Consider the following 15,224-nt stretch of genomic DNA (forward strand, 5'->3'; position numbering starts at 1 on the left):
GAATGTTTTACTGTTGAAAGTCTGACTGCAGTGTGTCATGGTTAAGATCTTTCCTGGTCACTTCTAATAAGAGTTCTATGTGCCTTGTACTTGGACATCAAGAGAGATCAAGCTGCTGCGGTCTCAAGTCAAGGGGTATTTATATGTTCTTAACACATTATCTCCAAGGAAAAAGGTAGTGGTTATACAATAGTTTCTGTGAAGACTGGGGGCAGTCTTATCAGAGCCCTTTCTAGCTTGTTTTTATATAAACCTGCATCTGGTCATGGAAACCTAGATCTTGTCCTCAGTGATAACTATTTGTTACAAGGGGCTTCCATCCTGTTTATTGTTGGGAAGGCACTGCAGGTTCTACATGCGGGCAAGGAGTTGTGGGTTGGCATTAGTTTGGCCTGCTTTTAGTCCCGATCTCCCTCAAGGATGTGGCAAGATTGTCCTCAACATTTTATGAGACCTGTGCCCTCTTTACTTCTCCAAATATTTTTTAAAATTTGTTTAATTATTTGTAAGACAGAGTAAAAGAGAGGCAGAGGCAGAAGCAGAGAGAGGTCTTCCATCTTCTGTTTCACTCCCCAAATGGGTGCAACAGCCAGATCAAGGCCTTTCCAAAGCCAGGAGCCAGAAGCTTCTTCTGGGTCTCCCACATGTGAACAGGGGCCCAAGGGCTTGGTCCATCTTCTGCTGCTTTCCCAGGCATATTAGCAGGGAGGATCAGAAATGGGGTAGTCAGGACCCAAACCAGCACCCATATGGGATGCTTATTGGCAAGTGGGAGCTTTATTCATTACACCACAGTGTCAGCCCCTATTTCTCCCAATATTTTACTATTGACTCAACATCAGGGAATGTACAACTCCAATTCCAGATATTCTCAAATAGTTCTACTTTAATTCTGAAATATATATTATCACAACTGAAAAAAAAGATTCACTGCAGCTTCAGCCTGTTGATTTGAGAAGAGCAAGAAACCTAAAGATTTTAGTCTGTGTTTTTCAGAAACGTCATCTACTTGAATAAAATGCAATCAAGTGGAGGCATACATGTTCCTATGATGGAAAACCATAGCCAGATCATTATTAAAGGTGGCAAGACAACTTTTTATCAGTAAGAATGCTTGTCAAAATTATTGAAGAAATTACACCTGACAGACTTGGTGGGCATCTCAGTTAAAGAACTGAGAGTCCAGTCTACATTTCAACTGGAGTTTTTATAGAAATTTGGCCAGCGCTGCAGCTCAATAGTCTAATCCTCCACCTTGCGGTGCCAGCACACCGGGTTCTAGTCCTGGTCGGGGCGCCTGATTCTGTCCCGGTTGCCCCTCTTCCAGGCCAGCTCTCCACTATGGCCAGGGAGTGCAGTGGAGGATGGCCCAAGTGTTTGGGCCCTACACCCCATGGAAGACCAAGAGAAGCACCTGGCTCCTGCCTTGGGATCAGCGCGGTGCGCCAGCCTCAGCGTGCTGGCCGCGGTGGCCATTGGAGGGTGAAACAACAGCGAAAGGAAGACCTTTCTCTCTGTCTCTCTCTCTCACTATCCACTCTGCCTGTCAAAAAAAAAGAAAAGAAAAGAAAAGAAAAGAAAAGAAAAGAAAAGAAAAAGAAAAAGAAAAAGAAAAAGAAAAAGAAAAAAGAAATTGGTTACAAGCCTTCTGTTTCTCCTTCCCCCTACCTCTTCTGTAATATTCTATGGTGGAAAGTTTTCTGGATGTGGAGTTCCTGAAATCCCTCTGAACTTCACAATGGAGCTGATAATCCCCTTGGTGCACAGTAGGGAAGATTCCCTTTGGCTGCCCTCTGGGAGAGTGTTGGTAGCCCCTAAGAACGTTATTGAACAAGAACAAGACTTTTGATATTTAAACTCTGGTCTGCTTCTACATTTCTTCCCTTGTTCAATGCACATACTCACACACACACAAAGAAAAACCATCCAACAAGGCTATGAAATAAGGGCAAGTCTTAATGTGTAAATACTGGTCTGCTCCCAAGGCTGGCTTCTGTATTTCTTGCCTCATTAAACCACACAAAAACTTCTATTTTTTTGGCCCCTCATACACACATAAGCTAATGTCTACCTAGCTACCTTAACATTCTCCCCTCAAGAGAAATTACCCATAATCTTATAGGAGTAGCATAGGTAAAAGTCTATCTTCTGTATTTTCTTCAAGTTGGCAAATGAATGTAGATCTGGTTATAAGTATTCTTATCTTGTTGTCTGTCCTATGGTGTTTAATGGTGACCTTGAAAAGATTGTCTTGTATGGTCCAAAGAGCTGATCATATTGTCTAACATGACAGTCTCAAAGTCCTACATCATAACCATGTGGAGCTAGAAGGCTTTTATTCTGTTAGAAACAGAATGAGGGCATTAAAGACACATGGTATAAAAAGAAACAGTAAGAATGGAGCTTTAGGGACAAGGAAAAGAAATAACCAGGATTTCTACTACCCAACGCTGAACCAGAAATTTTGGGAATTTATTGGAGTAGGGTAAATGGGGTGTTACTGGCAAAACAAAGGGATGGAGTGCAATAAGTACAGAGGAAAGCAGAGTTAAAAAGTCTTTTAAGCATATACAGTGACAAATCACGCTCTTCCATGTATTGTACGTTCAGATATGGCTGCTGAAGCATCATCACAAGAGTGCATTTGCATTATAATGAAACACAGGTAGCTTTCTAGTCATTCTGAGCTGTTCCTCAAAGACTCCAGTCATAATGCTGGATGTAGCTGGTTTTGTCTGTTTTTAGCACAACATAGCTCAGCAGACTTCTAGCAAAGACAATTGTTACGGGATACCAAGTTACTACACAATGGCACATAAATGACTGTTGCAGGCTATTAATATTTTAGGTAACTGGCCGGCGCCGCGGCTCACTAGGCTAATCCTCCGCCTAGCGGCACCGGCACACCGGGTTCTAGTCCCGGTCCGGGCGCCTGATTCTGTCCCGGTTGCCCCTCTTCCAGGCCAGCTCTCTGCTATGGCCAGGAAGTGCAGTAGAGGATGGCCCAAGTGCTTGGGCCCTGCAAAAGCATGGGAGACCAGGAGAAGCACCTGGCTCCTGGCTTCGGATCAGCGTGGTGCACCGGCCGCTGCGCTCAGGCCTCGGCAGCCATTGGAGGGTGAACCAACGGCAAAGGAAGACCTTTCTCTCTGTCTCTCTCTCTCACTGTCCACTCTGCCTGTCAAAAAATAAAAAAAAAATATTTTAGGTAACTAGGTAATCTTGCTAATAGGCAAGGGGAAGAGGGTCCTTTATTTTTCAGTTTCAATCCTCTCTTTTCTTTGTTCATTCCTCAGTTTGAGAGGAAGAAAGGACAATGACCACTCCTAGTTTCTTCCTGCTGATGAAGGGTGCAGATCAATCGGCATTTAAGGAATGAAACTTCTTGGCATTGAACTAGATACATTCTTAGTCACTTAGGCAGAACTGATAGAGAATTTGATATCCTCCAGACTCAGATATGAGATGGCACAGAAAGCAGGAGTGGGAAATGTCCAGCCTGCAGGACTTATACAGCCCGTAAAATAATTTGGTCATGCTGTGCAAAGGCAACCGTAGATGAGACTCGAAATTCAATACATCTACAGCAGGTTAATTTTTAGGCTGATAATTTTTTTGACCCATGAATGATGTCATAAATATCCAAATGGCCTTTGGCAGAAAAAAGTTCCCCCACCTAAGCCTAATGGCCTGCAATCTGAGGAACAAGTTTGCCAAGGAATTTGAGAACTATGGACTCAAATAAAAGGACTAATAAAACCATGACCAAAAACCTTGTAGTGGGTATCATCAATACCAGTGAGAAACTCTGGATATAATTGCAAACCTCTCAGAAAGAAGGATTGCTAATGTTGTATAATCAGCTAGCCAGTTAGTATATTTCCCTCATATTCTGTTCTACTGCAGTTCTGTTAATCCACATGTAGCAGGAAGTGTTAACAACTGTATAAACAACTCCTTGTTCTACCAGAAAATACTTAAGGACTGTTCTGTTATCCATTATTATATTTGCTAAGGAGTGTATTAAGATCTTTAGTTTATCTACACTAAAGGCTATAGTTTTAGCCAATTACTACATTGGCTACACTGAGGCATTTAGATTTCAAAGGGTGGCCTCATGCTAAGTACATCCTCCCCTTGGTGCAATCAATCCCAGTGCCAAATTTACAGGAGATTATTCATTCCAAGACTGTCTTTTTTGTTTATTCCCTGTCTGCTTTCCTGAGTGAAAAATTCTTATCTTTGGGTATACATGTCCCAGTGTACTTTGACTACTGATTCACTGGAATGCTCTTGTCTGGTCAGAAGTTGGGCCCCTGTTTTCCTTGGACAATTGGTTCCCTGGACCTCCACAGAGAAACATGAATCATTTTGGTGCACACAGTGTCAACCATGTGTTATCCTGGAGGGGCAGGATAAGGTCAAAGATGAGTTAGTAGTACATGGGTGATATGAGGAAGACAGTGGGCCTGATTCATTTGATCTGATAAGCTATCGTGCCAACTTTTATTCTGGTTGGCTTATACAATCACAGTATTATCATCTGCATGAATTCCAGTAGTCAACATGTGTTAAGATTTTCTGGGAAGCCAGCGCCGCGGCTCACTAGGCTAATCCTCCACCTAGCGGCGCCGGCACACCGGGTTCTAGTCCCGGTCGGGGCGCCTGATTCTGTCCCGGTTGCCCCTCTTCCAGGCCAGCTCTCTGCTGTGGCCAGGGAGTGCAGTGGAGGATGGCCCAGGTGCTTGGGCCCTGCACCCCATGGGAGACCAGGAAAAGCACCTGGCTCCTGGCTCCTGCCATCGGATCAGCACGGTGCGCCGGCCGCAGCACGCCGGCCGCGGCAGCCATTGGAGGGTGAACCAACGGCAAAGGAAGACCTTTCTCTCTGTCTCTCTCTCTCACTGTCCACTCTGCCTGTCAAAAAAAAAAAAAAAAAAAAAAGATTTTCTGGGAGAGATAGGAACATCCTTGGTAAATTTTCCCAATTTTTATTAGGGTCAGGTCATTTATTAAACATAAGAATTATTCACTAGGGGCAGCATTGTGCCATAGCAGTTAATTAAGCCACCACCTGTGAGTCCTGGTTGCTCCATTTCCAATCCAGCTCCCTGATAATCATCTTGGAAAGCAATGGAAGATGGCCTGAGTGCTTGGGCCCCTGTCACCCATGTGGGAGACACAGATGGAGTTCCAGGCTCCTGGCTTTGGCCTGACCCAGTCCTGGCCATTGTGGCCATTTGGCAAGTGAACCAATGGATCTCGATCTCTCTCTCTCATCAGTTGTCCTTTCAAATAAATAAAATAAATCTTTAAAAATTTTTAAAAGATTTGTATAAAAAATGACTATTTTAGATTGCCCTGGCAAAAATGTCACAATTTGGAAGATTATATGCTTTAGCTAAGACACACATTTTAAGGTATCTTGAGTTGCAAATGTATGCCGAGTTCAAGCTCTGTAGAGAGGCATTGAAGAATACGTTTCAAAACCTGATTAGCATGTAAAGGGAAGTCAGATTAATATATGGGAATGTTGTCTGAGAAGTAGATATTACAGTAGCCTCTAGGGGGAGTGCCAACCTTACATAATTTGGTTCTCCTTTAATTAATAATGGGAGACTCTGGGAAATGTTTTTGGGCTGTGAAAACTGAGACTATTTTTTCCTGGTTATGAGGATTCAATATTCCTTTTCACCTCCTGCTGTAACAGTTTTTAGAGTTGATACAGAGTATTTGTATCATTACACAACAACTGTGAGCAGAAAAAGAGGGAGGGCCAAAGACTGTGCTCCATGGGGTTTCTTAAGATCGGGGATAGTTAAGTTACATGTATTAGATTCTTCAGTTTACAGAAGTATCTATGTCTGAAAGCAGACTCTCAACTTATTCAACTCTACATTAATATCTGAGGATGAACGAGGTTACATATGAAAGGACTATGACCTTCTAAAAGTAACATGATTGAATTTATCAGGTCATACCCAAGAAAGGCCGACGCCGCAGCTCACTTGACTAATCCTCCACGTGCAGCGCCGGCACCCTGGGTTCTGGTCCCAGTTGGGGCACCGGATTCTGTCCAGGTTGCTCCTCTTCCAGTCCAGCTCTCTGCTGTGGCCCGGGAAGGCCACAGGTGCTTGGGCTCCACAGGTGGAGGATGGCCCAGGTGCTTGGGCCCTGCACCCACATAGGAGACCAGGAGGAATCACCTGGCTCCTGGCTTCAGATCGGTGCAGTGCGGCAGCCATAGTGGCCATTTGAGGGGTGAACCAATGGAAAGAAGACCTTTCTCTCTGTTTCTCTCTCTCACTAACTCTGCCTGTCCAAAAATAAATAAATAAATAAATAAAGCATAAAATAACAAAAATTGAAAATATACAATTAAGTAGGCCAATCAGAACAGCAAGACTGGCAGTTCCATTCATAAGCTAAAGGGCACTATAATTACAGTGGAAGTTAATCTAGCATTTTTGGCAGAAGTCAATGAGTATCCAGAAATTGATCAATATAAGGTAACAACACAAAATAATAGAATGCCAGGCAGTGATTATAACATTGCCTACGTATACTCACCTTAGTGGAACACACATATAACAAGATGAGCATTAGCTTTAGAAAAAAGAAATGAACGTTCTCCTACAAAGAATTAGTCAGTTAACTAGTACTATGCCAGTCAAAACAATAATATTCTCTAAGTTCTGTCAAGATCTGACATTAGGACAAAATAGATTACTTAACTGGGAATTTTTTTGGGGGGGTAAGAATTTAAGATCAGTCAATCACTAAGTGGAGTATTCAGTTCCTTCTGATTGGAAGAAGCTGGTGTTTTCAATGTGCTAGTCTTCCATGAAGGGGAGTGTCAGATGCTGTGCTCTTTGCTGTGAGCGAAGTTTCTGTTTCCTGTGTTGCCCCAATAGTGGATGCCAAGAAAAGAGCTTGGTTCATCTAAGGGTTGCAATGCTTCATGTTTGACTTGGGAATGATGGATCCAAAGCTTGATTACCTGAAGTTTTCCTTAAGGATAACTAACTCACCAGTAGCATGGGTTTGGGTCCTTCCCAAGGAGACTGGAGTTCTTCTTTAGGGTACTTGTATTTCCAGGATTTCAGCAACACCAAGTCTTCTGAGGCCAATCCCTAAAGAGGCACATCTGTTGGACAGGTCAACCTGGCGGAGGCAAACTTGAGAATAGCAGTTACTTTCACGCTGATAGATTACACGTTATGGCATCTATTCTTACCTGATCATTGTTGGTTGAACTTTGATTGTATTCATTATATAGGAAGGGTCTCCCACATAGCATTTCATAAAACCTCAGTTGGAGCCCACTTCTGAGGGATACAAGAACTCTAAGCGGTACCTTATCTCAAGTTTGTTTCTTGGCAAATTTTGTTTGTTTTTCCAATGTTCATTTTCTCTGTTTTCCACTGGATTTCTAGAACTCCTGATACTTCCAGAGCTCTGTCGGTGAGGATGGTTCTTCCAATGTCACTCAGAATTAAATAGTGGAGTCACAATTTGAGAATTATTTCCTAGAGAGGCTCTTTATCATTTCAGAAGCCTTTTTCCATTCTGTATGAAAAAACTTCTCCCTATCCTTTAGTGGTGTCTACTAAAACCATTAACTACTGAGGTTTCCTCTTGCCTTTGTCATCAGAGTAAAATCTATTCTCCTTGTCCAGTTCCCCTGGCCCAAACTACATTAATGACCAGGGGATTCCAAGTCTTTGGATTATTTTTCGTACAGTGTGCCCATTTCTGGAACACCATGTCAATAGTTTTTCTCATATTTAGGTCACTTCCATACCCATGTATCCTTTGGAGAGTGGCATATGGCCATAATGGGCACTCTGGAGAATGTGGTTAGTCACCTTTTCAATAATTGCCCTGATATTAATGATTCCCAGTGGCCGAAATTCAGACTGACAGTAAAGATACCATATAAGGTGCCTTCATTCCATGAGAGTATTTGGGATTTGATATCTACCTCTGGTTCCTGACTCCAGCTCCCTTCTAATGTAGACCATGGATGCAGTGGCAATAGCTCCAACCACTGGATTCCTGCCACCCATGCAGGGAGACCTGGATCAAGTTTACAGCTGGAAAGCTCAGCCCCCATCGTGGACACTTGGGGAGTAAGCCAGTGAATGGGAGCACTCTCTCTCTCACCCCCAAATAAATTTTTAAAACGTGTACAGGCCTGTATTCATTATAAGTCCATATTTTCATGCTACAATTCTGAATTAAATCACATAAGTATGGAAGGCCTCATTCATCAGGATTTCCAAGTCTTCGTCAAAATAATTAGGATGGATATTTGTTAAGCCTGTGTGAGGCACTGAAACCATAATATTGTCTTCTCGGAATTTTGGTAGCTTAATTCACAGTTTATCTGCCTGGGCTGTTTCTTTTAACTCTTGTGATCTTTGGTGTCAGCTTTCAGAAGTCCCAGACAATGCAAAATAGTGACTTATTTGGCATCATGATGACCTTGAATAGCCAAGAATTTCTTACTATGTTCACTTTCCCTGGTATTTGCTGCTATGAGTCCTCATTCCTTCCAGATGACTCTAGGAGCATTTTCCACTGAGAATACATACTTTGAGTACAAATAGTCACCTTCTGATTGGTCAAGCAAGCATAATTAATTTAGCTTTCTGAGCTCGGTTCAAGAGTCTCGTTGTGGGTGACTGCCTTATACTCAGCCTATGTACTTCTTCTTCCATGCAACTTCTCACACTGGTGAACATTTTCAAATCTGAATTTTCCAAGGAGGAACCAGTCAGTCATGGGCAGTTTATTCAGTACTGCTTGGCAATAAAATGGCAGGGATAAGGACTGATACTGCTCTTAATTTCACATTTGGGTTGTCTAGCAGAGTGGTCTGATAGCTTCAGCCAACACCCCCTTTTTGTTCTGGCAATGGTAATATATAATGTGGGGTGTGCATAGTGGTTGGCTAGCCCAGGGTGAGCTTTTCTACTTCCTATAACAAATCAGCAAGTGACTGTTACTGCACTCAGGTAGGCTGGCCATCCATGGGAAACCATGTCTAACCATTTAGACAAATATGCCACTGCTCTGCTTAATCCCAAATTCTGGATCAAGACTCCTTAGCTGATTCCCTGTCGTGGACAAACACATCAAAAAAAGTTTGACAATATCTGGCAGACTGGAGGCTTGTGCAGTTCATAGCTTATGATTAAGAAGAAGGATTGGTGTCATTCTCCATTTCATTCTAATGGCTCATTTTCTGAATTTTGGGGGTTTCAAATAGAGGTTTCACTCTCAGGTTGAAGTTTGGAAACCAAATACAGTAGAAGCTGGAAATTGTAGAGCGTGGCAGAGACGGACAGCCTGGAAAGAGCCCCTCTCTGGTCAGGAAGTAGGCTTCTTTGCCCTATGAAAGTTTAAATCCCAGATCCTTTATAGTTGAGAAATCTAGGCCCTTTATATGAAGACTCAGTTGGAAAATTTGAAGACAATATGGTATATTTGTGTGAGGTCTCTGTTCTTAGTGGTAATCCAAATGTAATTTACGTATTGAAGCAGTGTGCCCTTTGTGATTGGTACATCTCTCAAATCCCTTGCTGGGGGATTTCTTCAAATATGGTTAGGGCATATTTGAATACCTAGGGTAGGACAGTGCAACAGCATTGTTGTTTTACTTGAGGCTCAGGATCCTCCCAATCAAAGGCAAATAGGTCCCAAAACCCAGAGCCCAGCGGGGGTACAGTAGAAATCATCCTTTTAACCTCTAACTGTAAACCAGCTATAATCTCCATCAAGTATGCAAACTGCTGGGTGGATATCTTCCACAGTCTGGTTGATAGCCCTTCAATCCTTCACAAACCAATATTCCCACAAGGAGACTCAAACTGAGCTCAGAAAGCTAAATGAATTGTGCTTGCTTGAGCCCTGCAGCTGGGAACCATTTATACTCAAAGTATGTCTTCTCAGTGGGCTGTGCTCCTAGACTCATCTGGAAGGAGTGAGGACTCATAGCAACATATAACAGGGAAACTGAACATGACAAAGAGATTCTTGGCTATTAAGGACCAAATCAACTTGTATTCAAGGAGTTTTCTTAAGAGGGTCTGGATTCCTCTTTTGGGCAATCCTCTCAAAGGCTATTGCTTGAAGCTGGGTGTTTGGAAGTCAGGTCAGAGCTTTACATTACATGGAGAGGATGCTCTCACTCTTCCCTGATTCACCTGCCCTTCTCTCTCTCTCAAGAAATCTTCAGGACTGTCAGCTGGTGTTTCCCTTCCCTGTAGGAGCAGAGCTGCCAGGAAAACACAGGCATTCTCTTGAGGCAGCTGAATTCCCAGTCTTTCAGGGGATAAGGCATTTGTCATCCCAGGTTTGTAATAAAGCCTGCCCCAGTAGAGGTACTGGACAGTCAGCATTTGGAGACAAGCTTGTTTTAAATTATTCTCTCTGGGCACTCTAATGGTCAGAGGGGATATTTTCTCAGTGGCTCCACTCAAACAGAGTAGCTAACTCCTGGGTTCAGCAGAAAACCGCCACATCCTTTCCCACCTTTAATGTCATCAGGAGCTCCACGGGGGTGATCTTCATGGAGCTTTTGAGGTGTCTTAGAGCCTTGGGATCCCTCATTCTTGGTCACTCTTGGTTATCTGGAGCATTCCATTATAGTCTCCAGACTTCCTGGGAACTGGACCCTCCTTTTTCTAGTGCCCCACTTCATTACAGTAAACACATGAATGGGGTCCCACTGATTGGTGACCTTTCTTACTGGGGATTTGGGGCCCAGGGCTCTTCCTGGGATCTGATGGTGATGACTGCAGTAGAACCCTTCTCTCCTGGCCAATAGCTATGCCATGAGGGTGGTCTGCTCTTTTATCTTATGTTGTTCCTTTTTTCCCCTGAACTTAATTATATCTACTAAAACTTGAAAGTCAATCTCCACCAATTCAGAGATTTTCCCATGCTACTTTCTTTTTTTCTTTTAAGATTTATTTTATTTATTTAAAACACAGAGTTACAGAGAGAGGTAGAGCCAGAGAGAAAGAGAGGTCTTCCATCTGCTGGTTCACTCCCCAAATGACAGCAACGGTCAGAGCTATGCTGATCTGAAGTCAGGAGTCAGTCGCTTCTTCTGGGTCTTCCAAGCAGGTGCAGGGATTCGAGGACTTGGGCTATCTTCCACTGCTTTCCCAGGCCATAGCAGAGAGCTGGATTGGAACAGGAGCAGCCAGGACTCGAACCGGCACCCATATGAGATGCCGGCGCTGCAGGACACGGGCTTTAACCCACTGTGCCACAGCGCCAGCCCTGGTACTTTCCACTCTTGGAAATTTCTTTTGAACATCAAGTTTGCTTTGCCCACTAAAGCCCGTGCTGACCACGTTGAAGTTAGCAGCACCCTGGGGATGCACGTCAGTATACATCTAAGCGCCTCAGCACTCCTTCCTGAGTAGGCGGAAGGGTCCTCATGTGGCCTTTGCTTCACTTCGTGTTCCTTTCGTTTTGCTGTCTGAGCACTCCTTTTTTATATTATTATTCTTAAGATGTATTTCTTTATTTGAAAGGCAGAGTGACAAAGAAAGGGAGGCAGAGACAGATATCTTCCATCCACTGGTTCACTCCCCAGTTGGCCACACAGCCAGAGCTAGGCCAGACCAAAGCCAGAAGCTCCATTCAGGTATGCCATGTGCATGCCAGGGGCTGACACTTGAGCCATCATCCACTGCTTTCCCAGGTGCACTAGCAGGGAGCTGGATCAGCAGCTGAGCAGCCAGAATTCCAACTAGGTTCAGATATGGGATGCTGGAAAAGCAAGTGGTGGCTTAGCTGGCCACTCCACAACACTGGCCCTGGGACTCCTTTCTTTAAAGGAGGGTGTATTCTCCACACTAGGCCAGCATCAGTAAAGCCCAAGGCTGGGTCAGTTACTCGGAAAATCAGAGCAGCGTGCTGGTGACTTGGGACGTCATTCCCCTACAGTCTACCCAGCTCTTTCCTAGCCTGCTGTGAGGAAGGTACTCATGAGCAGAAGGACTTCTACCTGCCTAAGTATACAAGTTGTGAAAAAAACAGAGGCCAATTTCCCCATCTTTGGAAGGTCTTCCCTATGAGTGTGCTATTGTTAAGCTTGAGGTAGAAAAGTGAGCATAAACATTAGAGCATTCCTGACGTTTATGTCACTTGCCATCACCTGCCTTTAGGGAAATGGCTCTCCTCTACGGAGGCAGTACAGAGCACCTCGGCTCTGGGACACTCTAAAACTGGCATCCTGCCAATCCGCAGTGGAACCTCTTTAAAGAAAGGGAAGAGGGGCCAGACTGTGGCATAGCAGGTAAAGCCACCGCCTGCAGTGCCAGCATCCCATGTGGGCACCAGTTCAAGTCCTGGCTGCTCCACTTCCAATCAAGCTCTCTGCTATGGCCTGGGAGAGCAGTGGAGGATGGCCTGAGTCCTTGGGCTCCTGTGTCTGCATAGGGGCCCTGGCACCTGGCTTCCGATCCATGCAGCTCTGGCCATTGCGGCCCGCTGGGGAGCGAACTAGCAGATGAAAGACTTCTTCCTTTCTCTGTGCATCTCCTCTCTCTGTGTAACTCTTTCAAACACATAAATAAATCTTTAAAAAAAAAAAAAAGAGGTTGACAGCTTTGACGGAAGCACAGAAGCAGCAGCGAGAGGAGCCAGGAGCAAGAGGAGCCAGGAGTCACGAGTGGCAACAGCTAGCAGAACTACGGCGAGTGGGATCCCGTTCCACTTCTAGCAGTGCAAGTGTTAAGGGATCCAGGAAGTCTGCAAGGCTTTCCCCTGCAAGGTCTCACTCCAGGGGAGATTCCAGGCGTTCCAGACATAGGCCGGGCCAGATCTGAATCTAGGTCTAGATCTGAGAGAAGCTCTGGACAGCCTTATACAAGTCATGATCTGGGACCAGTTCCCATGCACGATACTGCAGCAGGCCTCACAGTGAGGTTAAGCAGATGGCATGGCCATTCTCCCATGTCTACTCACAGGCGTCTTGTTGGAAATCAGGCAAATCCTGACCCCAACTGTTGTCTTGGAGAATTTGGCTTGAACTTGTACACCGCAGAGATCTAAGACAAATTTTCTCATGGCTATTGTATATGACCAGCAAATTTAACCATTCAAGAGGATTTGCCTTTATTTTGAAAACGTATATGATGCCAAGAAAACTAAAGAGCTTGCCAATAGAATGGAGCTTGATGGGCGTAGAACCAAAGTGGATTTCTCTATAACAAGAAGACCACATACTCCAACACCAGGAATTTACATGGAGAGACCTACATATGGCAATTCATGTTGCCCGGATTGCTGTGACACAGGGTATGATCGAGGTTGACAATGGAGACTACCACAGCAGGTCCTAGAGAGGAGGTAGCAGAGGAGGAGCAGGTGGAGGGCTGCTCCAGATAGAATCAGTTACAGAAGGTGGTCACCTTCTCCTTAATGTAGTGATGGAGGGTGCAGATCACATTCCAGATCTCGATCCTACTCACCTGATCACTACTAAACCATGAAGCTGGAAACTCCAAACCCTGCCCCAGATAGGCTGGGATGTTTTTTGCGGACAATATATTTTTTAAAAAATTTATTTATTTGAAATTCAGATTTACAGAGAGAGGTAGTGAGAGAGAGAGATCTTCCATCCATTGCTCCACTCTCCAGATGGCCACAACAGCTGGGGGTGGGCCAGATGGAAGCCAGGAACCAGGAGTTTCATCCAGGTCTCCCATGTGGTTGCAGAGGCCTGAGCACTTGGGCCATAGTCCTCTGCTTTCCCTGCACATTAGCAGAGAGCTGGAATGGAAGTGGACAACCAAGACTGGAACTGGGGCCCATGTGGCATGCCAGCATTGCAGGTGGCAGCTTAACCCACTATGCTGTATTACATGCCCCTGTAGACAATATTTTTATCATCTCCTGTTTAAAAAGAGAACAGTGTCTAATGAAGTTGGGTGACTTTTACAGTTTTTATGATGACTACTTTTGGTGGAGTTGAAACGCAAATGCTGTTGTCATTCTGCATTTGTGTAGTTTGGTCCCTTGTCAAAGTTAAGTGGTTTCAGAGAAGTATATTTTGCAAGTATTTTTTTAGTCTAAATGTTGACTGCTGAGAAATTTCTATAGTTCCAAACTTCATTTAAAGGCTTTTCTGTTGAATCCAGTGTATTCCAAAGATTGATGCCTGTGTGTAAATTGCTACCAAATGGCAAAACTTAATGGTAAAGTTTTTTTTTAAAGGGTGGGTTGGGGAAAGAATTGTTCTGCATCAGTCTGAGTAGCTTCTTGACCAAAATGAGCACACTGCTAGGATTCAATGGAGACCATTCCCAGGGAGGAGGAGCAGGCAGGGGTGAAGAAGCCCTTGGTGGTCTGAGGGTATGGGATCACCTTCAGAACCCCTGTAGGGAGGCATCAGAGCTGCCGGGGCACTCAGCAGGGTCAACAGTGAGTCCCTGTCCCCCACACTGGACTCTGGCAAAGCATTTTATCTTTTTGTTTGAATCACATTACATTTCCTTTGCACAGTCTTAATTCTGATATGTTATAAAAACCTGCACCTAAGGCATTTCCCTCTGTCCCCTGCCCCTTGTCTTTTATAGAATAAATCCAATTGCAAAATGTTGCTATAATTCAGGAAGCCATTTTCTGGCCAGATTTCCTGAGCTTCAAGAATGTACCAGAACCAAGCACTGCCACAGAACCATATCATACTCTTTTTTCTTCATGGGCTTATTACTAAAAGTACAAAAAAAAAATACTATTATTTTCAGAATACAGTGTAAAGGGCTGCACCCAGGGGTGGACATTAGCCATTTCCCATGATGGCACACTCACAAAAGGACAAAGAAAACTAATATAAACAAACCAACCCACACATAAAGATGAAATGACTGACAAATGAACCAACCAACCATTGAATGACCAAATCTCAAATCACTTTTTTTTTTTTTTTTGACAGGCAGAGTGGACAGTGAGAGAGAGAGAGAGAGAAAGGTCTTCCTTTGCCGTTGGTTCACCCTCCATGGCTGCTGCGGCCGGCGCTGTGCATTGCAGCCGGCGCACCGCGCTGATCCGATGGCAGGAGCCAGGTGCTTATCCTGCTCTCCCATAGGGTGCAGGGCCCAAGGACCTGGGCCATCCTCCACTGCACTCCCGGGCCACAGCAGAGAGCTGGCCTGGAAGAGGAGCAACTGGGACAGAATCAGGCGCCCCGACCGGGA

General features: G+C 44.4%; 1 pseudogene; it reads left to right on the plus strand.

Annotated features, from left to right (window-relative positions):
• Positions 1–12,978: 12,978 nt before the first annotated feature.
• LOC100353863 (transformer-2 protein homolog beta pseudogene) lies at positions 12,979–13,510 on the plus strand (annotated as a pseudogene).
• Positions 13,511–15,224: the final 1,714 nt, after the last annotated feature.

This window comes from Oryctolagus cuniculus, chromosome 8, assembly GCF_964237555.1.
Source record: "Oryctolagus cuniculus chromosome 8, mOryCun1.1, whole genome shotgun sequence".
Taxonomy (NCBI): Eukaryota; Metazoa; Chordata; class Mammalia; order Lagomorpha; family Leporidae; genus Oryctolagus; species Oryctolagus cuniculus.